Genomic DNA, 25002 nt, shown 5'->3' with positions numbered 1-25002 from the left:
TTTATGGCACTGGCACAGCTATTACCACACGGTCATCATGATGCAGCTGAAGATACAAATGTGTATAAAGTTCAGTGTTACAGAATATGACTGCTTTGTTCCATTAAAGGGTAGCTCCCACCATCCTATTTTTTTTGTTGCTAGCCCGTTACCCCCCCCCCCCGCTACGGCACTAGCCCGTTCCCTCCTCCCCCCCGCCCCGCATACCCCGCTCCCTCATTACACTTGCAGTTACTGCAGAGTCCGGCAGCGGGCGTGCAGGGACAGCGGCGGCAACGAGGTGGCGGCGGCGATGTGCGGGAGGAGTGGCCTCCCAGCCAGTGGCCGGGGAGCCAATGCGCTCGCTCCCGCCTGTCTGATTGACAGGCAGGGAGCGAGTGCAGCCTAACTGAAAAAGGACTGATTGCCACCTCAAAATCAGTCCTTTTTCAGTGGCCGGTTTTTAAATGTAAATTAAACCTTTTTAATGAAAAAAAATAAAAATAAAAGTATATTAGAGATATGTTGTAGTACATAAGTACTACAACATATCAAAAAATAAAGTTGGTGACAGTGCCCATTTAAAGAACAGGTGCATGGGGCATAGCAGTGGTAGAGATAGCACAGATGGACAATACCAAATGTAGATTTCTGAGGAGACATACATGCTTAGAGAATATGCAATTTAGCAAGTGAGATAAATAGTGTATCCTTTAATACTTTAATACCCTGAATTCACACAAAAAACTTTTATAAAGGAAAGTTTCCTCATTTAAATTTAATACGAAAATGGGGCTCCTCAAAGTTAAATACATTAAAGCTAAATAGGGCAACATACAGTGCAAATCTGTCTAGAACAAAAAAATCAGCTAATTTGTGATATGTGAGATTTGTGATATCTGAGATGAAAGGATTAACTAAAGGTGATTACTGTTCTATAAGATTTCTTAATTATTCTTTCATTACAGAAGGACAGTAGAAAGGAGAAGAATATTAGTTATGTACATTATGAATACTAACTAAATGGTGGAATCGACTTCTAAAGGAGAGGAACATGGATCTTAAAATAAAATCTACACTTGAATACATTTATCAAAAAAAATGTGTAAGGATTAATAAAAATCATTCTATCAGGAAATACTGTTGTTTTAATCATCTCAAGTTAAACATAATGGCCCTGACTTACTATTGTAAACCAAACAGAAATGTGGCGCAGTGCACCAGAATTTGGCACATTGCTCCACAAATTGTGTCTGTGCCAGAATTTATGGTGCAATGTGTCAATAACCCTGCAAACCCAACAACCTGACCTATTTACTACTGAATTCACAGAAAATCCAGTGAATAAATGGCTGAAGTCAAATCCTGCAGGTCGGAAACAACATTTCACACAAAAAAAAAATATATACAACACCGCTCTTAGTAAATAAGGCCCAATGGTCCATAGATTGAGCTTGACCATTTGACGAAGTGTGTGAATATCCACAGTATATGCTATAAATGTCCCATAGATGTGGATTTCACCTCTAAGGTCTCAAGATTAAGGGCTCCCTATTCCCATCCAGCCTGATTGATAGCTTTATAATGCTGCAATTTTTAACCTAATATTGTTTACAGGAAAACTACTGTTATAGGATTAGAAGAGAATATAACCAACACTAGTAGTACTATCCACTGTTCCCTTTAAAGCTATGCACCTTTGGAATGATGCTAGAAATCCCATGTCTGTCATATGAACGCATGTTTTAATTTGTATAAGAGATGGAAGTTCCAGCCCTATCGTGGGTCAGATCAGATCTCTACATTCGCAGTCAGTCCAGGAACTGCATACATGATATGGACACAAGCACTTGTCTGTATAGCAGATGTGTTTGTGTTAGCGGATGTGATATATTGTTTTAACTCTTTCCTTTCCAAAACACATAGTTTAGAGAACATATTGATCGTATCATCCTCTTGTATTGATCCTGTTGTCTGTTATATTGGAACCATAAGGTAGAAAACATTTTGCTGAATAAGTTTTAGCGGACACAAATTTGTCACCATTGCTTTGTTTACCCTCCACTGCTAGCATAAAAGGGTGGAGGAGTAAAGAATATATTAAAGGGGTAGTCCCCCCCCCTAGACATCTTGTCCTGGGGATCCCGTCGTTGGGGACCCCCGCGATCTCAGCTCCAGCACTCCAGACATCCAGTGCACGAAGTAAACTTCGCTCCGTGCCGGATGACTGGCGATGTGGGGTGGAGGTTTGTGACATCACGGTCATTCCCCGCTTGTGACATCACGGCCATGCCCCCTCAATGCAAGTCTATGGGAGGGGGCATGATGGCCATCACGACCCACTCCCATAGTTCTGCATTGAGGGGGCGTGGCTGTGACATCATGAGTAGGGCACGGCATGAGATGTCATGAGCCTCTGGAGCTGTACCCGACACTCTTAATGAATGCCGGGTGCAGCAGGGAGATTATGGGGGTCCCCAGTGGCGGGACCCCCGTGATCATACATCTTATCCTTTATACTTTGGATAGGGGATACGATGTCTAGGGGCAGAGTACTCTTTAAGCTCTGCCCCTTTAATTCTCACCATATTCTGAGCAAATCAGCTTGAAATTTTTTGGTTTCACAATTTTTAATAAAAAAATTATGTTATATTGTTATATACAAATGAGAAATATTTAAGAGTATTGATAACAACTGTCCTAAATCTCTTTTGAAATAATTTTTTTGATATGTTAAGATAATGGAAAGTCCTTTTGTGAGACTTCTGCTATTTGAGATGACAAAAAATGGTGACTTCCATCATAAAATGGACAATTATGTTTAATGTTATTTGAACCTTCACTTAAAGCTTTTAAAATAGTGAAGAATATGGGCCAACAGAATTGAGGAAAAATATATTACTTGTACACTAGCAACAGGAAGATTACGTCTATTGATTATGCCAATGGACAACCACAATTATATTTAAATCATGGTTTATGGCTGAATAACTGGAACCCTAGGCTACCACTTACATAAGCTACACCATGTATTTGGCAGTCTTGGAATACATCCCAGAAGCAGTTACCATACTCTTTTGGCAATTGTTAATGTATTAAAAGCACTATTTACAATGAAGCTGAAATAGGTTAAACAACTTCACAAATAAAGCCATGTAATTATACAAAAACAAATGACAAGAAAAAAGTGATGGGAAGGGAACACAGTGGGATGGGAAGCAATTACTTCTGTATCTGCCTTAGCTGTACATTTGACTTAGTCTAAATCACGTTCGCAGCTCAAACAATAAACCAAAAACTATAAAATACACAGCTAATACCCGAATTAGGATGTCACTTGTCAAAATAACACTGGCAATCTACAAGGCGCAGATAAGATGTCTTAGAATATAAGGCATTTATTTTGCATGTTCCTTGTGTATACATTTGCATAAATCAAAGCCAGATGTAGAGTTTGTTTTTGGAAGATACAGAGCACAATGACCCATTTTTCTCAAGCTAAAGGGCATATCAAAGAGCCCTGCATTGTGTGGGTTGTAATTAGAGATGAGCAAATTTTTTGAAAATTTTGATTCGGCCGATTCGCTGAATTTTCCGAAAAAATTTGGTTAGGTCCAAATTAATTAGCTATTAAAAACTGCTATTTCTGGCCTACAGAGAGGCTCAATAAGGATGTAGAACACTTTGCCTTGTCCAAACAAGCATAGGGAGTATGCTGTGTTAGTGAAATAATACTGTTGTTCAGCATGAAATGCAGATTACAGGCATTAGAATCACTGCTGCAGAGCGTCTGGATGTGGCCGATTTTTAATGTAATTTTTATTTTATTTTATTAGAATTTATTTTAATTTTTTTATTACTGTCACGATCACACCCTATCGGTCCAGCTACGACGCTAGAGAGAGTGTGATGGTGCAAGGGTTAAAGCCGCCGGACCTCTGGGTATCCACTACTAGTCCCAGCAAGTCACCAAATTAACCCTTAGATAAACATGTTTCCACCAGATCTGCCTTCAGAAAGGTGAGCTCATATATATAGAGATCAAAGACCAGAGATGATTTATTAAACATTTAATCTGATAAAAGGTATCACAGTGCTGACTATATAAAAATACAGAAACAAATGACATACAGTTACAAAAATATATAAAAGAGTTTTGCAAGAAAAGTTCAGAAAACTAAAGATGAAGTTGATGGTATCAGTCCATGAGAGTGAGAGTCCAGCTGTTCTTAGGATGGTCTTGTCAGCTTTGGGCACAGCCTTGAACACCCTGAGTCTAGCATTGTTTTAAATATCATATCTGCTTTCTTGGGAGGGAGACTCCATTCCTCCCTCCCCTCTGATCCCACCAGGGGGTCTTCTCTCTTCCTGGCCCCTTAAACAAACAGCCAGACCCCCAATAAAATGCAATACACAAACCCACAGTCTGAATGACCTCTCACCCATGGATTGGATAATACATCACACAGTTATAATTATAATACACATATGGGATTTTAATAATCAGGCCTTGGGCCTGACAATTACCCATTCTGGTGAGTATCAAGCTGGCAGTCCTCTGCCAGGTGAGATACCACCTGTTCCAGCCCCTGCCTCTCAGGGCCCCCCTGACTGTGAAAGTGTGAATGTTTCATTTAATCAGTTATGGTTCATTGTTATCACTCCAAGCTGTTTCATTGGATTATTGTGATAATTCCACAGGTAATATGACATCGAAGACCATAGGGCCTCAGTCTTGAAGAGATTACATTGATTTTTTTTTTCATTTAAATTTAAGATTTATATTAGATTCCCAATTTTAATGTCCCAGTGTTTACTTTGAACTAATACTGTATGAATAGTCACATGGCGGCACAATTACAAAGCCTAGAGGTGGCAGCAGCATGAGGAGACCATGGGGCCTCACAATCCCTAAGATAAAAAAATGAATTTTCAAATTTAAATTGACGATTTATCGTAGTCATCAAAATGTTCAGGTAATGTCACTGCAGCATGAGGAGACCATAGGGCCTCACAATCCCTAGGCTTAAGGGTAAATTCACACATACAGGATCATGCGCAGATTTGATGCACAGGATTTGTAACTGCTGATTAGAAGCTGTTCTCACTCAGTTAGTTTATATTGATAGCTGCAGCAGAAAATCCTGTACATCAAATCTATGTACATGTCAAGTACCATAAAAGAGGAATTTTCAAATTTAAAGTTCTACCATAAAAATGTTTAGGTAATGTCTCAGCAGCATGAGGAGACATATAGTGGCTGAATGACACAGCCTGGAGTTGGCGGCAGCATGAGGAGACCAGATAGTGGCTAAATGACACAGCCTGGAGTTGGCGGCAGCATGAGGAGACCATATAGTAGCTGAATGTCTCAGCCTGGAGTTTGCAGAAGCATGAGGATACCATATAGTGGATGAATGGCAAAGCCTGGAGTTGGCGACAGCAAGGGGATACCTTATAGTGGCTAAACGACACAGCCTGGAGGTGGCGGAAGCATGAGGAGACCATATAGTGGCTGAATGACACAGCGTGGAGTTGGCGACAGCATGAGGAGGACATATAGTGGCTAAATGGCACAGCCTGGAGGTGGCTGAATGACAAAGTCTGGAGTTGGCGGAAGCATGAGGAGACCACATAGTGGCTGAATGGCACAGCCTGGAGTTGGCGGCAGCATGAGGTGAACATATAGTGGCTGGATGACATAGAATGTAGGTGGCAGCAGTAGGAGGAGAACATATAGTGTCTGAATGACACAGCCTTGAGGTGGTGCCAGCATGAGGAGAACATATGGTGGCAGAATGAGACAGCCTGGAGGTGGCAGCAGCAGCATCAGGAGTCCTTAGAGTGGTGTAGTAGGTGGCAATACCAGTACCCGGTGACAAAGGAGGGTGAAAAGAAGTCTGATGCAGAGAAATGCTTGTAACTGGGGAGCAGCGCCTTAAATTTGTTTTGCACTATCCATATTTATGAAGTGTTGGTGTAGCACCATGGTCAATCTACTCTGATGCATCAGGCATTGGTGGGTGGAAATCCTGGCTTATTCATGCCAGATTCCTCTTCACAAAGGTTAGTCTCTCCACATTTTTCATGAACAGGCAAGTTCTCCTTGGGGTGACTATGGCCCCTGCCGCACTAAACACCCGCTCTGATGGCACACTACTGGCCAGGCCGGAAAGCTTTTGCAGGGCAAACTCTGCTAGTTGTGGCCATCAAGTTTGGCTGCCCAGAAGTCCAGCGGATCTTCTAGGTGTGTTGGCATGGGCATGTCAAGATATGCCACCACCTGCTGGTTCAGGTCTACCTGACACTGATGAGCTGCTTCACTATGCGGGTGAAGAAAGGTACTCATCAGCGACTGTAGACTCAGGCTTCTGCTGATGGAGCTGGTACTGCTCCGGCCAGCCCCACCCCTCCCAAGCAGCCATGGCAGTGAAAGGTGATCGCAAAGGGCCCCCCAAGTCAGACCTGCGAGAGGATGGACGATGGCGCCGAAAGGCATCGGCCAACTTACGACGTAGGTTGTCTTTGTAATAGGTCAGTTTGTCCTCCCTCTCAGTGGGTGTAAAAAAGGCCCCAAATTTGTGCCGGAAGCAAGGGTCCAATAAGGTGGAGAGCCAGAAGCATCCTGCTGCCGAATGGTGACAATTCGGCGGTCACTACGCAAGCAACTGAGCATATATCGTGCCATCTGTGCAATTGACTCGGAGGGACTCCCTGCCTCCATCTCCACTGCATACTGCCACGGTGTGTCTGGGTCTTCTGTCTCACCTTCCTCATAACCTTCTAGCTCCTCTGGCTGCTCCTGCTCCTCTCCTGTCAGAAGATTAGAAAAACCGCCCATTTTGCGAAACCTAATCTGTGCTTCACTGTGCCCCTCCCCCTCCTCCTCCAGTTCAGCCCCCACAGGGCTAATGTGGCCATAAGATGTAGGTGCCAGCGCACTGACCAGCCATAATTTCCAACACGTGTTGTAGGAAATAAAGCAGCGGAATTACCCCGTTCATCTTGTAATCTTGGCGACTGACTATTAATGTGGCTTCCTCAAAGGGCCTGAGCAAACGGCAGGTGTCATGTATGAGCTGCCATTGGTTGACATTGAAGTTACACAGGGGAGTTCCCCTATCGGCTTGGATCATCATGAAATTGGTGATGGCTTTTCTCTGTTCGTATAGTTGGTCCAACATATGGAGTGTGGAATTCCAATGTGTGGCAACGTCACAAATCAGACTATGTTGGGGGATACCGTTCCGATGCTGCAGCTCAAGGTGCTTTGCGGTGTACAAGTGGCTGAAGTGCATGCAAAGTTTACTTCCCATTGTTGGGATGTCTTGCAAATGGGGGGGGACACTTCAGGAACTGTTTGACAACCAAATTGAACACGTGTGCCATGCCTTCCTTGTCGAAGCACAGACAAGATGTTCTTCCCGTTGTCAGTCATTTTGGTTCCCATTTCCAATTTTCGTGGAGTAAGCCATGCTCCGATTTCTTTATGAATGACTTTTAGCAGTTCCTCCCCTGTGTGACTCCATTCGCCAAGGCATATCATCTGGAGAAAAGTGTGACACCGCCGTGCCCTGCACACAGGGTATGCTGAAGGGGCACTGAGACTTTTCTGTGCAGTGGAGGCTGAGGACATGGTGGAGGATGTCGAGGCATAGTTGCACACTGTCACAGGACCAACGGCCTGAGAGCATGGAGGAGGAAGCGGCATGAACAGTCCAATTTGGTGTTGTGGGTTTGCAGGAACCACATTCACCCAGTGGGCCATAAAGGACATGTATTGTCCCAGACCATAGTTACAGCTCCAGACATCGGCGCTGCCATGCACTTTGGTACACACTGACAGGCTCAAGAACTGGCCCACCTTCTCTTCCACAAAATTGTGCAGGGCTGGTACTGCCTTCTTCGCAAAGAAATGACGGCTTGGTACTCTCCACCTCGGCTTGGCACAAGCCATCAGTTCTCTGAAAGGTGCAGAGTCCACCACTGGAAAAGGGAGGGACTGCAGCACCAGCAACTTAGACAGGAGCACATTCAGCTTCTGCGCCATTGGAGGAGTGGGCTCATACTGTTGTCTCTTGGACATGGCTTCGCCGATGGATTGCTGGAAGAATGACTGACTAAAAGTACGAGGAGCAGGAGCATCTGGAGCGACAGAAGGAGGGTATGACACACAGCTCATTTTGGCTGAGGTGCTGGAGCCTTGGCTGGCTGAAAGAGGGAGCGGCGTGCCACTGGGTGATGCAGCAGGCTGAACCACCACATCTCCCAGGCCGCTTTATGGTGGCACAGCATATGTTGACGAAGGGCAGTGGTGCCAACATTGGGACCCTGGCCACGCATCACCTTCACCTTCTGCGGACACATCTTGCATGTGGCTATGTTAACCTCCTCCGGATGCTTGCTGAAAAACTGCCACACCGCCGAGTAGCTGATTTTCTCACACACAGTCTGCACTCATTGACTGCTACTGCCTCCGACTCTAGGAACCACTGTTCCACTACCTCCCGGGAAGGTAGGCTGCCGTAAAGCAGGTGGTGCTTGGAAGCACTGATAGGGAAGGGAGTAAGATTGAGAGAGAAAGTGCAACTTTAGGTGTATTACTTGGTGACTGTGTGCTGCAGCACTAATGTCTACTGCTGGTGTTGTTCACAAATACTTTTTTAAGCATACTGTAGCACACTTTTCTCCCCTCATAAGTGCATACCACATACCTACATCTAAGGGGTTTACTATTTTGTACTTTTTTAAGCAAACTGTAGCACATTTTTCTGCCCTCATAAGTGCATACCACATACCTACATCTAATTGGTATACTATTTTGTACCTGTTAAACTGTCAAGGGCCTAGTTACTACAAAGGGCCAGCCAAAAGTACACACCTGCTGCTGTTCTAGACAAATACTGTTTTAAGCGTAGAGAAGCGTTTTGTACTCCTCTCATATACGAAGTATATCAGGCAAAGAAGTGCCAGGATGTGCAGAGAGGAGAAGTCTCAGCGAGAGGCCTGAGCCCCGGTATCAGCTAGCAGTTGTGTCTTGACCAGCAGCCCATCTACCGTCATCGATTGGTTAACACGGTCATCCACTTCATCACAAGTGACATCTGATACCCCAGTCAACAGTCGATGGGTTCCTCATACACAACCCTCAGTTGGCATGGCCTGGGAGCCGTCCCTGTCCTCCCATTGCCTCTGTCCTATGCTGTTCCCTCCCCTACAAAAATATCTTATGCTGTGGGTTCAGCTCCACTATTCAGTGAGGACAATCTAATAGAGGACAGTCAGCAGCTACTGCTCAGCCAAGAAGTTGAGGAGACATCCGCTGCTTCCTCCTCTAAGTGGGAAAGTAGCGATGAGGAGAGTGACGTGGGAGGTGGTGTTGCCAGCATTCAGGGTCCTGAAGCAGACACTGTTGGGGAACCTGAGGAGGACATCAGAGACTTGCAGACACTTGTTGATGATGATGAAGCCAATTGCAATTGGGAGGCGGGTTCGGAAGAGGCTTCATCATCATCAGGAGAAGAGGGTTGCATGTTGCCTGTGAGGCAACAGCTGAGCCAGAAAGGTGGTAGCATGGTTGGCAGTCAGCATGGTGGCAGAATTGGAAAGTGATAGGCTGCATCCTGCATGTGATTCAGGGTCATCCCGCCTACCCTTTTTCTCACCTTCCCAGGAATCCCTGCCCCATGTGCTCACATGTGGATACCACATTTTAGATGCCCTGGAGCCTGAACCGCACCAAATGGAGTCTAATGAAGTGATTCACGCGATATTTGCTTTCGGCGATATTTGCTTTCGTTGTGTATTGAATTTTTCCTGAAATTCGTAAAGAATTCAGAATCGTCAGATTCGAGTCGCTCATCTCTAGTTGTAATATAGATGTAAAATCTGCCCGACAATACTATTTCTCCATGTATCAAATGCCAATCATTGAATCACTAATGTTGGGTTTTTATGAAAAGGGGACATCCAGTATAGAAAAGCAAGCAGGAACTTAACAATTCAACAATCAGTTTTGTGTTAAAAAAACGCCAAAATGTATCACTGAATAAATATTATATATTACAAAATTCTGCAAGTATAGGTTTAGCAACAATGGTTGAAAAAAGCAGCAAGGGCAATAGCATCTATTATAAGTAAGTTATAGATCGCATATACATTTTGCTAACAAAATTGTAAAAGATTGTGCCAAACTCAAAAAGCTGTCTGATCTGCTGGTATCTTGTTATGGGGCAGGAGGAAATGAGTAGAATGACATACATTTTTGTGTAAAACAATTGAAGATCGGAGATTTAACAAACCCTGTGCAATGGGACAGTTGAGTTTTTGCCCTTAGCAACTAGATTGCTTGCTTCATAATATTTGAAAAGTCTTCCCCATTTACTATATCATGTAACTTGTTCATTCTGAGCTTAGAATTCCAGTGGGCAGATATATGTTATGACTGACAGTCTTCCATGTACAGCCCTGCATACAAAGGTAGCTGTCACTCAATGAATAGGAACGTCCACTAGACTCCTAAGTCTAGGTGTAAATGAATAAAACAAGTTATGCTGAATGATGTCCTACAAAACTAGATATCAATTTGCTCAGCTTCGTCTACTCTTATATGATGTTGGACCAGTTCCTTTTAACCCCTTAAGGACGCAGCACATTTTCAGCTCTAGGACGCAGCCCTTTTTTGCACATCTGACCACTGTCACTTTAAACAGTAATAACACTGGAATGCTTTTACTTATCAATCTGATTCCGAGATTGTTTTTTCGTGAAATATTCTACTTTAACAAAGTGGTAAATTTTTGTGCTAACTTGCATCCTTTGTTGGTGAAAAATCTCCAAATTTGATGAAAACATTTTACATTTTGCATTTTTCTAACTTTGAAGCTCTCTGCTTGTAAGGAAAATGGACATTCCAAAAAAAAGTTTTTTTGGATTCATATATACAATATGTCTACTTAATGTTTGCATCATAAAATTGACGAGTTTTTACTTTTGGAAGACACCAAAGGGCTTCAAAGTTCAGCAGCAATTTTACAATTTTTAACAAAATGTTCAAACTCGCTTTTTTTCATGGACCAGTTCAGGTTTGAAGTGGATTGAAGGGTCTTCATATTAGAAATACCCCATAAATGACCCCATTATAAAAACTGCACCCCCAAAGTATTAAAAATGACATTCAGTAAGTGTTTTAACCCTTTAGATGTTTCACAGGAAAAGCAGCAAAGTGAAGGAGAAAATTCAAAATCTTCATTTTTTTACACTTGCATGTTCTTGTAGAACCAATTTTTGAATTTTTACAAGGGGTAAAAGGATAAAATTTATACTTGAATTTGTAGCCCAATTTCTCTCGAGTAAGCACATACCTCATATGTCTATGTAAATTGTTCGGTGGGCGCAGTAGAGTGCTCCGAAGCGAAGGAGCGACAAGGGGATTTTGGAGAGTACGTTTTTCTGAAATGGTTTTTTGGGTGGCATGTTGCATTTAGGAAGCCCCTATGGTGCCAAAACAGCAAAAAAAAACAAAACACATGGCATACCATTTTGGAAACTAGACCCCTTGAGAAATGTAACAAGGAATTAAGTGAGCCTTAATACCCCACAGGTGTTTCACGACTTTTGCATATGTAAAAAAATAAAAATTCACAAAAATGTGTGTTTTCCCCCAAATTTCACATTTTTGCAAGGGTTAATAGCAGAAAATACCCCCCAAAATGTGTAACCCAATCTCTTCTGAGTATGGAGGTACCCCATAAGTTGACCTGAAGTGCACTACGGGCGAACTACAATGCTCAGAAGAGAAGGAGTCATATTTGGCTTTTTGAGAGCAAATTTTGCTCGGGGGGGCATGTCGCATTTAGGAAGCCCCTATGGTGCCAGGACAGCAAAAAAAAAAAACACATGGCATACCATTTTGGAAACTAGACCCCTTGAGGAATGTAACAAAGGATAAAGTGAACCTTAATACCCCACAGGTGTTTCATGACTTTTGCATATGTAAAAAAATAAATAAAAATGTTACCAAAAAAGCTTGGTTAAAAAAAAATGTTTTTTTTTTTTTTTTACCAAAAATGCTTGGTTTAGCAAAAATCTTACATTTTTAAAAAGGTAATAGCAGAAAATACCCCCAAAATTTGAAGCCCAATTTCTCCCGATTCAGAAAACACCCCATATGGGGATGAAAAGTGCTCTGCTGGCGCACTACAGGTCTCAGAAGCGAAGGAGTCACATTCGGCTTTTTGGAAGCAAATTTTGCTCTGGAGGCATGCCGCATTTAGGAAGCCCCTATGGTGCCAGGACAGCAAAAAACAAAAACCCACATGGCAAACAATTTTGGAAACTAGACCCCTTGGGGAGCGTAACAAGGGGTAAAGTGAACCTTAATACCCCACAGGTGTTTCCCGACTTTTGCATATGTAAAAAAAAAATTTTTTTTTACACTAAAATGCTTGTTTTCTCCCAAATTTTAAATTTTTACAAGGGATAATAGCAGAAAATACCCCCCAAATTTGTAACCCCATCTCTTCAGAGTACGAAAATACCCCATAAGTGGATGTGAAGTGCACTGGGGCGAACTACAATGCTCAGAAGAGAAGGAGCATCATTGAACTTTTGGAGAGAGAATTTGGCCATGTGCATTTACAAAGCCCCCCGTGGTGCCAGAACAGTGGACCCCCCCACTTGTGACCCCATTTTTAAAACTACACCCCTCACGGAATGTAATAAGGGGTGCAGTGAAAATTTACACCCCACTGGCATTTGACGGATCTTTGGAACAGTGGGCTGTGCAAATTAAAAATTTTATTTTTCATTTTCACAGACCCCTGTTTCAAAGATCTGTCAGACTCCTGTGGTGTGTAAATGCTTACTGTACCCCTTGTTACATTCCGTGAGGGGTGTAGTTTCCAAAATGGAAATCGCTGTAAAATCAGCCACCCCTGTGCAAATCACCAATTTAGACCTCAAATGTACATGGTGCACTCTCCCTTCTGAGCCTTGTTGTGCGCCCGCAGAGCATTTTGCGCCCACATATGGGGTATCTCCGTACTCAGGAGAAATTGCGTTATAAATTTTTTTTTCTTTTACCGCTTGTGAAATTTAAAAGTATGGGGCAACACCAAATGTTTTTTTTTACACTAACATGCTGGTGTAGACCCCAACTTTACCTTTTCATAAGGGGTAAAAGGAGAAAATCCCCCCAAAATTTGTTAGGCAATTTCTCCCGAGTACGGAAATACCCCATATGTGGCCCTAAACTGTTGCCTTGAAATATGACAGGGCTCCAAAGTGAGAGCGCCATGCCCATTTGAGGCCTAAATTAGGGATTTGCATAGGGGTGGGCATAGGGGTATTCTAAGCCAGTGATTCCCAAACAGGGTGCCTCCAGCTGTTGCAAAACTCCCAGCATGCTTGGACAGTCAATGGCTGTCTGGAAATGCTGGGAGTTCTTGTTTTGCAACAGCTGGAGGCTCCGCTTTGGAAACACTGCCGTAGGATACATTTTTCATTTTTATTGGGGGGGAAGGGGGGGGGGCAGTGTATGTGTGTATATGTAGTGTTTTACTCTTTATTTTATGTTAGTGTAGTGTTTTTAGGTTACATTCACACTGACGGCGGATTACACTGAGTCTCCCGCTAGGAGTTTGAGCTGCGGCTGCTGCAGCTCAAACCTGAAGCAGGGAATTCACTGTAATCTGCCGCCAGTGTGAATGTAACCTGTACATTCACATGGGAGGGGGGGGGGGGGGCAAAACTACAACTCCCAGCATGCACTGACACAACGTGCATGCTGGGAGTTGTAGTTTTGCAACAGCTGGAGGCACACTGGTTGGAAAATACTGAGTTAGGTAATAGAACCTATTACCTAACTCTGTATTTCCCAACCAGTGTGCCTCCAGCTGTTGCAGAACTACAACTCTCAGCATGTACTGATTGCCAAAGGGAATGCTGGGAGATGTAGTTATGCAACAGCTGGAGGCACGCAAGTACAACTCCCAGTATGCCGAGACAGCCTTTTGCTGTTTCTGAATGCTGGGAGTTGTAGTTTTGCAAGATTAAGAGGGGTTCAGGCTGGAGATCACTGACAGTGGTCTCTAAACTGTGGCCCTCCAGATGTTGCAAAACTACAAATCTCAGCATGCTAAGACAGCAAACTGCTGTCTGGGCATGCTGGGATTTGTAGTTTTGTAACATCTGGAGGGCTAAAGTTTAGAGACCACTGTCAGTGATCTCTAGCCTGAACCCCATCTTGCAAAACTACAAATCCCAGCATACCAACACAGCAAACAGCTGTCAAGGCATGGTGGGAGTTGTAGTTTTGCAACATCTGGAGGGCCACAGTTTAGAGACCACTCTCCAAACTGTCGCCCTGCAGTTGTTGCTAGGCAACAGACTCCCGGACATGCCGCCGCCATACTAACCTCCACCACCGCCATGATCACAGCCGCCGCCGTCATCTGGAGCTCCGCTGCCGAATAAGTGACCGCCGCTACTACACGGTTCCCCCCACTGTGCCCGGACATCGATGGGTGGGCATAGCGGGGGGAACCGAACTTTAACCCCCCCGCCCCCAGTCTGCTATTGGTCGGTCGCTCCGCCGAGCAATAGCAGGGATAGGAGGGGGTGGCACCCCTGCCACCTCACTCCTATCTCTTCAGGGGGATCGAAGGTGTCTTGGACACCCCCGATCCCCGTTATTTTATCGCGGCGCCGCCGTTGGTGGGCAGGGGGAGAGTGCTCCCCCTGCAAACACCATAGATGCCATGATCAGAACTGATCACGGCATCTATGAGGTTAATGCTGCCGGTACCGGCGAGATCGCGGCCCCAGCAGCTGCGGTGGGACTCCGGCTGTGATTGACAGCTGAGTCCCGCCGGCGACCTCCTGCGCTGCTCGCTTTCTGCCAACTGGTGGCAGAAAGATAAACATATTTGTAAATTACTTCTATTAAAAAATCTTAATCCTTCCAGTACTTATTAGCTGCTGAATGCTACAGAGGAAATTCCTTTCTTTTTGGAACACTGATGACATCATGAACACAGTGCTCTCTGCTGACATCTCTTTTAGCAACCATGCATAGCAGATGCATGCTAAGGGCAGCATGGTGGCTCAGTGGTTAGCAGTGCTGGGGACTTCGGTTCAAATCCCACTAAGGACAACAATAAATAAAGTGTTTTTATTATTATTAGAATAATGTCAGCAGAGAGAACTGTGGTCGTGATGTCATCAGAGAGCATTCCAAAAAGAGAATAATTTCCTCTGTAGTATTCAGCAGCTAATAAGTACAGGAAGGATTACATTTTTTTAATAGAAGTAATTTACAAATATGAAAGAAATTGGGGTATGTGCAGCTCACAATATAGATTAGTCAAGGCTAAATGGAAAATATTTACACCAAAAAAATACTAGTACAAAATAATATATAAGGATAAAAAGGGGGGTACCAAATGCCTCTAGACTAATACCTGGTATTAGTCTAGAGGCATTTGGTACCCCCCTTTTTATCCTTAATTTACAAATATGTTTAACTTTCTGCCACCAGTTGATTTAAAAGAAAAAAGGTTTTCACCGGAGTACCCCTTTAACTCTGGAAAGTTAACAGACCAGGACCAAAATAAGGGTGCTTTCGATTACTAAAATTCTGTACCAAGTCAAACATAGGGCATACTGCTAAAAAGTATGCCTTGTATGTTAGTTTTAAGCGAAACTGCCAGGCTCTTCCCCTGTACTAAACCAATACACTGGGTTATAGGGCTGGTGAACCTGAGTAAAATCATATTATACTTACTAAAATCAGTCCAGTCATTCTCTACACATGGTCACCGTTGCTAGAATTGACTTGCCCAGTTTCCCTGCCTCCGTCCTGTATGCAGCACTATGCCTGTCCATCATATGCATATTTATAATTCTTCACTTTCACTTTCTAGTAATGGAGACATTTTCTAGAAAACAGCTGGACCGATTCTAGTATGTACAACATTATGATGCCCAGGTTCACCTGCACTTTAACCCAGTGTATTGGGTTTAGTGCAGGAGATCAGTTTGTCAGTTTTCCTTTAACATGTTCCTCAGCTAAATGATCACATGGACAAATTTTAGCCTGTAAGGTGGTTTTGAATGTGCCTATGCTGCATTAAAATTCAGGGCTGACAGAGTATATAACAGATACCCAAAATTAGGATTAAATGGTGTAAATTAATATTAAAGGGGTTAACCAAGGATGAAAATATTTTCAGAAAAGGCTGATAATAAAAAAAGAAAACATACTCACCAGCTCTGATCCCCTTCATCCCCAGTCCCACCAGGTCCCAGGACCTCACAGCTCCTTCCTGCTTTATGTAATATGAGAACCATGCAGAAACTGCCTGTGGTCAGTGATTGGCTGAGCTGGCAGTTTGCGCATGGTCAATTTGTCATGGGACTGCAAAGGTGCAGAATTGGAACAGGTGAGTATGATTTTTTGCTTTCATTTGGCAGCCCTAAGGGCCCTTCTTGAAAATATTTTTGTCCCCAGAAAACTTATGTAAAGTAGTCTTTCCTGTTAAATAGGAACGAAAATACCACCAACTGCAGTATCATTAGTCTGATCTGTAACTCTTGGGAGAGGTTTGATGGGGGCTATAAACAGTTGTCACTTTAGGAAAACCAAAATGTTAAAAATGGATAAAACTGCATTGTAATGAGACACAAGAAGACAACTGATTGAGTTGTAGTGATCAACGTGGTGGCAGTGATGCCACTGGGTGTCAATGTGTGCGCATACATTTTTGCTCTGTTTGAAACAGTTGGCAGGTGCCTCAATATACTTCTAAATGAACCAGCTCGATGAAACACTATGCACTATATAATATTTAACTATTCGTTAGCAATTATGTAAATGAGAATATTACATATGCATCAGTATTTAACTTTGAAGGCATGTTGAAATTACCATGAATATGAGCAGTTATCACTTAATGTAATTCGATAAAAAGAGAAGAAAAAAAAACAAATGCTTAGTTAATTATTTACTCATAAATGAAAATAAGGGAGTAATACTGATGGATGTGTCATTCACACTGTAAAATCTCTTACATGTGTACACATTTATTAAGTAGGCCATGAAATCCTTTGGGGGAATTGCGTTTTGGTTCCAATGTTTATAGATATAAATACTTCTATATTTTTTGTGGTCAACTCTACTTGGTCCTGTTGGGGGGAGATTTATCAAAAGCTGTCCAGAGGAAAAGTTGCCCAGTTGCCAATAGCAACCAATCAGATTGCTTCTTTCATTTTTAACAAGGCCTCTGTAAAATGAAAGAAGCAATCTGATTGGCTGCTATGGGCAACTGGGCAACTTTTCCTCTGGACAGCTTTTGATAAATCTCCCCCATAGAGCTGATGATAGTTGGGGGCTGCTCATATCCAAAGGAACAATATCTATGAGTGTGCCATAGCATTGACAGCACAGGTATATGGTGGGACCTGAAGGGTGTTTCTGGCATTCCGCTTTATTCCAAGATTACATTTCCTTCTTAGGGGTACATACTGTACATTGATGACTAAAACGCACTGTACATAAATCTGAAAAGACAAAACTTGTGTGGTTTTTAAAAGTTTAGACAGAAGAATAGCTATAGTCTGTATGAACATTTATGTGGTTGCTGGTTGTGAAAAGCTGGAAATTTTACATCCGATGTCCCAACTGTTGCCCCATAGGCTGAAATGGGAAATGGTGACAAGCCTATGGACTATCAGGCATATGTTTCATCCAGCAAATGTCAGTTTCTGTATGAATAGAAACAGGTCCTAAGAGTTCCCTAGATTGGCACATCTTAAGATTGTCTAGTTTAAGTTTAGACCACTTTTAAATTGGCTTAATTTTGAGCCAAAAATGTATGGCAAAATGTTTTGTATTTTTAGCATGGGGGTATTTGTATTTTTACCATTTAAGCTCAGTTCCTAAGCGCTCTTCACATAACGGAAATGAGACTAAGGTATACCGGTACGCCTGATGTCCTTGTTAAAGTGAATGTGTCATTAAGATTTTTTTGTTTACTGAATAGTACCAGAGTTGTAAACATTTTTTTACATTAGATTAGACACATGATTTTTAATTGGATATATCATTATAAAGTGGAAACTTTATTTAAACATCTGGTGCATCTTATTGCTACTAATACCTCCATAATAATCTACAAAATGTAAAGATGATTTTATAACCAGACAAAAGACTCTTATTATGCAAATCACTTTCTTTTACTACTGCAGCAGCAACCAATCAGATAACAGAAAAAGAGAAAAAATGTAGATATGAAAATGAGGTATAGAAAGTCCTCCAATCAGTATGAAGTATAGTCCATAAAAGCACTGCAGTCAACTGTAACTTCCTCTTTCTTGCTGCTGCCAGTAGCAACAAAGTTAAGCACATGTATCTCTCCCCTTTTTGTTCACCATATATATTTGATATTTATGTATATATTCATTTATACTATTGTCATTTCCATCCTCATCTGTATATTTCATTATTTCTCTGTTCTTCTATTTATTCTATATATACATATACTTTTAATTCCGCTGGTTGACTCGTCTCTCTCCCTTCTTCCTGTCGACTCGTGTTCGCTCTTCTCACTACGCAGCTGGCTTTTCAGAAGACGCGGCTCACATCTTCTCTCTCCCACAGCTGTATATATATATATATATATATATATATATATATATATATATATATATATATAAATATATATATATACTTTGTATGTATATATATATATATATATATATATATATATATATATATATATATGTATATATATACATATATCATCCTTCTCATACATTATTGCTCTCAATATTAACTGTGCATATATTGTTAAAGTATATCTATTGTTTTTCCTATACCCCTTCAGATATATATATATATATATATATATATATATATATATATATATATATATAATTTATTTTCAGCTCCCTGCCCTATTCTTCACATATATTGTTGCACTACACAGGTGTTCATTAGCAAATTATCGTATATATATATATATTGTATTTGCTTATCATACAGCATGTCTGTTGAACGTAACAACACTGTATCACCTGGTTCTGGTGATACAAATTTACCATCTGACACTCATTTGCAGAACATGGTAGATATGTCGGTTCGTTCCGCCATTCAATCTGCCATGTCTACCTTACAAGCGCTAGTGCAACCTACCTCTATTACATCTGTTCCATAACCATCTACTCCAGATGTTTTTTGGTCTGCTGAAAATTCAGCGGAAAAGCTTGCTAGGGGTTTCAAAAAAGCTGGCAAAGCCAAGCAAAAGAGGAATTTTATTGATTCTAATCCATCTTCCCCTCCTAAAAAACTTCCTAAAAAGCATACTAAAAAATCTCATAATTTGTCCACTGATGCTGCAAAAATGCATCCCAAACCCTCAGCCCAGGAGGAACTTCGTTTTATTAGAGCAAAGAAATCTTCCTCTAGGAAGAAACCAGACTCCTTTAACACCTCTAGTTCCTCATCAGAGGATTCCTCTAACCATTCTGAGGATGAAAATTTTATTTTTGTGGAGGATTCTGAGGAGGATTTCGACGCCTCATCGTCCACTGAGCATCCTTCCTCTGTTATTTCGGACAGCTCTGGAGAACCTTTTCTCCATCCGGAAAACATTCAGCACCCTCGTTCGGGTGAATGGTTTCCTAGTTCACCAGTGGCTAAATTTCTGGAATACTGAATTGCTAAACCTTTAGAGAAATCATCCAGGAATAAATTACGAGCGGAATGCCCAAGACCATTCCTAGACCATAAATTTTCTTCAACACCAGATATTGACTTATGTTTAATTACATTTTTGTCTAAATCTGGTCCAAACCCAAAGAAAGGCATCGACCGATCTTTTCGGTCAATCCAAGACAAACTTTTGGACAATTTAGGTCCAATTACCAAAATATTGGATATGACAGAGGAGTCCATTTCTTCTGGAACTCCTTTAAATGTCCAAGTAATCGAAATGTTGGGCTCAAAGGGCTACCCTTCTATTGGGTAATTCTAATGCATCTGTAAATACAGAACGTAGAAGGTCTATCCTTCTGAGGCTTGACCCTCAACTTGTGAATTTGACCCAAAATGAACCACATTCTTTTACAGAAGGCTTTTTATTTGGTGATTCTTTCATCAAAGAATTAAAAAAGTATGTACATTTTTTTTTTCTTCCTTGGAGAAGGCACAGTCTTCCAAAAAGAAAGTGTTTAATTCTAAGGTTTTCCACAAGGCCGGGAGAGGCAGGAGCCGCTTTCCCGGGCCGACAAATCATGGATCGTAGATCCTATAGAGGCTCCTATACCTATGATTGAACATCTCAACACCCTACATTCCAACAACCCACCCCCTTTTTCCCACTCAGAGGTTGCCCATGGAGATCCAGAGGTCAACGAGGATACCCTAGATCTCGGCCTTCTTCAGGTAAGTCTATTTCTTCCTCTAGAATCTCATTTTCCTCTAAGAGGCATACTAACCCATTTTTTTCCAAAATTGGTCTATTCTCACATCAGGCGCTTGGATATTAAACACCATAATGGGATATCAGATTCAATGGATGAATCCTCATCCTATCCATTTTTCCCACCAAGACAAACACCTAATTACTTTAGAGATCCAGGAACTATGCTCCAAAAAAAGCCATATCTCAGATACCTTTTCACACTCCAGGTTTTATCAGCAACCTGTTCTTGGCAAAAAAGAAAGACGGGGGTCACCGCCCTGTAATCAATTTAAGACATCTAAACGGATATGTAAAATACCAAAATTTCAAAATGGAGGGCATTAATTTATTGAGAGACCTTCTTTGACAAGGAGATTGGTTGATAAAAATCGACTTAAAAGATGCCTTTCTCCCGATGCCTATGCACCCCAATTCTAAACAATATCTCCAGTTCATATGGGATGACAAAAAATGGCAATTTTTAAGCCTTTCCTTTGGTCTCTCTTCCGCTCCATGGTGCTTCACAAAGCTACTCAAACCAGTGGTATCCTATCTTCGAAGTCGGGGTGTCCATCTGATTATTTATTCAGACGACATCCTCATCATGGCAGACTCTTGGTCTCTCATTCACCGCCACATGCAATGGACCATCTCTCTTCTTACCAATCTGGGATTCATAATAAATTTTAAAAAATCTGTTCTGACCCCTTCTCGGGAAGTAGAATTCCTAGGCTTCATGGTCAACACTCAATCGGTCATTTTAAGTCTGCCTTCAAGGAAGCTAAAAACTATACGCAGAAAAATTCTCTCTGTGTTGAACAAATCCCTAATTTCCCTACGGACCATTGCATGGATAGTTGGCCTTTTCTCAGCATCTATCCAAGCCATTTTCCCAGCTCCATTACACTACAGAACTCTTCAACGTCTGAAAGCCTTACACCTGAGGAATGGTCTAGGCTATTCGGGCGAAATTGCCTTGAATTCGGATGCCAGACAAGAACTCATCTGGTGGCTGGACCATGTCCAGGCTTGGAACGGAAAGACAATATTTCATTCCATGCCGGATCTTGTCATAGAATCGGATATGAGTCTGCTAGGTTGGGGCGCGAGATGCGGCTCCTTGTCCACAGGAGGCAAATGGTCTGCAGAAGAATCTTTGATCCACATCAATTGCCTAGAATTACTAGCAGCTTCCTTCGCCCTGAAAAGTTTTGCGAAGGACAAATCTCATTGTTGCATCCTTCTGAAAATGGACAATATTTCAGTGGCCCAGTATGTAAACCATTTAGGAGGTACAAAATCCAAAATTTTGGCAGATATTGCAAAACATTTTTAGCATTTCTGTCTAGAGAAATATATCATTCTCAAAGCAGAATATCTACCTGGAACTTCCAATGCAGTAGCAGATTGGAATTCCCGTTATCTTGCCAATTCAAGCGACTGGATGTTAGATCATTCAATTTTTCAACGTTTAGATTCCCTTTGGGGACCATTGTTCCTAGATCTTTTTGCATCGCGATTGAATCATCAGATTCATCGCTTTTACAGTTGGCGTCCAGATCCAGAAGCTCTGGGCACGGATGCCTTTCTTCAAGCTTGGCCATCAGAAACCCTATACGCTTTCCCTTCATTCAATCTCATTACGAGCATTTTGCTACAAACCAAAGCTTAACGGTCGACCTTAGTTCTAATTACTCCCTGGTGGCCATCTCAAACGTGGTTCCCTCACATTCTGAGTAGGACGATAGATTTCCCCAGGATTCTTCTGACATCTCTTTCCATTCTACTCGATCCGTCAGGCCTTCCTCATCCTCTCATCCAATCAGGTCTTCTCTCTAGTAGCCTGGTTCATATCAGGTCGGAAAGACCTGATTTGGAACTTTCACAATCAGCTCAATCCCTGTTATCAGAAGCCTGGGCTCAAGGTACTAGGAAAGCCTATCTTTCCGCATGGAGATTCCTGTCTAATTGGTGCATGGAACGGGATCTTGATCCCGTACAGGCCTCTTTAAATGATATTATTAATTTCTTATCTGAATATTTTGATTCTGGAAAGGCCTATCGTACTATCAATGTTTATCGTTCGGCCATATCCTTTTATCACAAACCTTTTAATTTTTTACCTATAGGTAAACATCCTCTCATTTGTAAATTACTCTTTAAATGTCCACCTACTCCCAAATATCCTTTCGTTTGGGATGTTCATATTCTTCTGAACCTTTTGTCTTCCTGGCCAGACAATGATCTTCTATCTTTGAAACTCTTATCTATCAAACTTACTGTCCTCTTATGTTTAATTTCTTTCAAATGAGTCTCGGATGTTCGAGCTTTAGATATCTCCCATCGTACCTTTTCTCCTCATGGCGTACAATTTACTATTGTTCGTCGCACAAAGACTGCTCTACGGAATGTCTTTTATCCTTCCTTTCCTCATAATGAGCGTCTTTGTGTCGTCCGCTGTTTAAAAGTTTACAAATCTAGGACTAATTCTTTACGCCTTCCTGCTTCTTCCCAACTTCTCTTATCCTATGTTAAACCTCACCTTCCAGTTTCTGCTCCTACTTTGGCCAGATGGGTCAAACATGCTATGTCTCTAGCTGGCATTGATACCTCTATCTTTGGAGCTCATTCCACTAGAGGATCTATGTCTAACTCAGTTTTCCAGTCAGGTGGAGCTCTATCTGATATCCTCAAAGCTGCAGATTGGTCTTCTGAATCTATTTTTCGTGATTTTTATTTTAGACCTGAACCTTTGCTAATTGACTTATGTGTATGTTTTCTCTTTTATTTAACATATTTGAGTGTTAGTGTCTTTTTCAGCTTTAAAATTGCATAATAGGAGTCTTTTGTCTTGTTATAAAATTGGGGATTTTCTTAGCCTTGGTGCCGGAAAATATAGATTTTATTAAAGACAAAAGACGAGTATTATCCCTCCCTCTTTTTTATTCCATCACTTCTAATATATATATATATATATATATATATATATATATATATATATATATATATTTCTTTCAGCTTAATTTCTGGATTTGTTGTTTCCTGATCCTGCCCAAGGATTACAGACTTACCGTTAAGAAGTTTTGTTCCAGTTTTTACCTCTGAATTCCAGTTGCATCATGAAAGAGGAAGTTACAGTTGACTGCAGTACTTTTATGGACTATACTTCATACTGATTGGAGGACTTTCTATACCTAATTTGCATATTTACATGTTTTCTCTTTTTCTGTTATCTGATTGGTTGCTGCTGCAGTAGCAAAAGAAAGTTTTTTGCATAATACTCGTCTTTTGTCTTTAATAAAATCTATATTTTCCGGCACCAAGGCTAGGAAAATCCCCAATTTTATAGTATAGATAGTAAAATAGAAAATTAGAGAAAACTTTACCAAAAATTCAACAAAAACATTTAACATAAACATTGATTCAAACAATAGGTCATTTTCTGAAGCCACATTCCCTTTAAGTAATATAAAATGTATGTGATGTTAAAAATTGTAATGCAATATTTTGTGATTAATTCATCATTACCATATAAATCCTGCCAATTTTCCATGTGAGTAAAATTTCAGCCGCTGTTTGCGGAGTAATGTCGTGATTAATGAAAGCTTTTAGTAGTTTTTAGCTACTGGGCTAGTGTTCAAAGAAGAAAAGATGCAAATACCAGAAATAAGCCACGTGTCAAGCACCATACAGTAATTACATCTTTGACTTTTTTCCTGCATGCAATATACATGCTCTGGGCACTTCATGAATGTATGCAATGAAGCACAAACAAAAACATTCATGCAGATCTGGAAGGAATCCAGATGAAGGAATAGCATCAAAGTAGTCGACAACTGAGGATAGCAATTTGACCTGGCATGAGCCAGCTTAAAAAGCTTAGCAGGCTTTTAGTTTCTAACCCAGCATGAGAAAGACAAGATGTGTAAAAACAACAACACATCTACAGTTCATATTTTCAGAGAATACAGCTACTATTACCTGGACTTCTTGGCAAGATGGACATTAAGGTAAATTTATGATATCTAAAAACGTTCTATTAAGATTTTTCAGATTATAACTACATGGTGATTTACAAGTATAAAAACTTATAGATACAAAGTGGTGTGTCCATTTATGTAGATATTTTTTTTTTTAACATACCCTAAACAAAAGAGGCAATCAGATTGTGACAAGTAAAACCTTTGTGTTATACGTGTATTTGTTTTTATGCCAGACCTGCTACCTTTAAAGGGGTAGTCCCCTGCTAGACATGTTAACCCTTATCCAACTCCACTGGATGACTGGTGAACACAGCCACCTCACCCACTCCATTCACGTCTATGGGAGGAGACATAACAACTGTGTACTAGCCATCACCCCCCTCCCATATAATTAGAGGGGGCGTGGCATGACATCACGATCGTGGAAGCCCCAGGCTTCCATGATTGTAAACCAGCAGCGCCGGCCATGAGATCGCAGGTATTGCCGCGGCCGGACCCCACACAATCAGACATGTTATCCCCTATACTTTGGATATGGGATAACAGGTATAGAGGTGGAGTACCCCTTTAACATTCTG

The 25002-nt window shown here is 41.4% G+C and overlaps 1 protein-coding gene and 1 long non-coding RNA gene across 5 annotated transcripts in view; one reads left to right on the top strand and one right to left on the bottom strand.

Moving 5' to 3' along the window:
- Window positions 1-1108, top strand: part of LOC130361771 (uncharacterized) — a 288138-nt gene extending 287030 nt beyond the window's left edge. For both annotated transcript variants that reach the window (XR_008891150.1, XR_008891149.1), the window contains one exon: window positions 948-1108. This is a non-coding gene — a long non-coding RNA (uncharacterized LOC130361771). The remainder of the gene's footprint in view (window positions 1-947) is intronic.
- Window positions 1-25002, bottom strand: part of NLGN1 (neuroligin 1) — an 896776-nt gene that overhangs the window by 613696 nt on the left and 258078 nt on the right. The gene's annotated exons all lie outside the window — the stretch shown is intronic.

Source organism: Hyla sarda, chromosome 3 (genome assembly GCF_029499605.1).
Source record: "Hyla sarda isolate aHylSar1 chromosome 3, aHylSar1.hap1, whole genome shotgun sequence".
Classification (NCBI taxonomy): Eukaryota; Metazoa; Chordata; class Amphibia; order Anura; family Hylidae; genus Hyla; species Hyla sarda.
This window is presented reverse-complemented; position numbering and strand designations above follow the sequence as displayed.